The sequence below is a fragment of the Ornithorhynchus anatinus genome, chromosome 11, assembly GCF_004115215.2.
Source record: "Ornithorhynchus anatinus isolate Pmale09 chromosome 11, mOrnAna1.pri.v4, whole genome shotgun sequence".
Classification (NCBI taxonomy): Eukaryota; Metazoa; Chordata; class Mammalia; order Monotremata; family Ornithorhynchidae; genus Ornithorhynchus; species Ornithorhynchus anatinus.
In genome coordinates this window covers 55,269,181-55,270,012 of record NC_041738.1, presented here as the reverse complement: position 1 = coordinate 55,270,012, position 832 = coordinate 55,269,181, and the positions used below count along the sequence as shown (strand labels likewise).

Sequence of the window (832 nt, the reverse complement as noted above, 5' to 3'; positions counted from 1 at the left end):
CTTACCTCAGTGCTTGGCTCATAGGAACCACTTAAACAGTACCGTAATTAGTAGGTACTTAATAAATACTACTACCGAGACTAAGCACTTGGGAGAGTCCAATAAAGTAGGCCAAATTCCTGCCCTCGAGGAGCTCAGGGTCTAGCGGAGGAGACAGGCAGTAAAATAAATAGGGAGAGAAGAACGTACCTTTTAGCTTTCGGTATGGATCCGAACACCTCTCAGGGGTGCACCTGGAGGGTTTCTAGGACTCTACCAGTCTTGGCTACGGGAGGAAGAGTCAAGCAGAGGCCTACCCGTTCCATTCCCAGCTGGGGCAGTGGCTAGCGAGTGGAAGGCCATCTGCTACAAGTCAAAACTCACCTGTGCTGGGCAGCAGTGGAATGGGAGAAAGTCAAAGGCGGAGACTCAGTTTAACTGCTTGGAAGGAGGAAGTGGTACATCACTTCCGTAATTTTACCAAGAAAATCTGTGGACACGCTACCAGAATGATTGTAAATAGAGGTGGGGCATTCTGGGAGAGATGTGTCCATGGCATCGCTATGGGTCAGACACGACTCGACAGCATAAGACAATAACAACAACATGGATCTGAAAGCCGGACAGTGAAAAGACAGGGTTGAAAGAATATCGATTCTTTTGAAATGTGGTGTTGGAGAAGGCCTTTGTGAATACCATGGTCTGCCGCGAAACAAATGGATTTTGGAGCACATTAAACCAAAGTGGTCTTTGGAAGGCCAAATGACTCGACTTAGATTAGCATATTTTGGACACATAATCAGGAGGACTGATTTTCTGGAGAAGACACTAATGCTAGGAAAAGTCCAGGGAA

The 832-nt window shown here is 46.8% G+C and overlaps 1 non-coding gene across 1 annotated transcript; it reads left to right on the top strand.

Moving 5' to 3' along the window:
* The first annotated feature begins 215 nt into the window (after window positions 1-215).
* On the top strand, window positions 216-353 carry LOC114815326. Its single transcript, XR_003763090.1, has one exon. It is a non-coding gene; the product is annotated as a small nucleolar RNA SNORA7 (small nucleolar RNA).
* The last annotated feature ends 479 nt before the right edge of the window (window positions 354-832 follow it).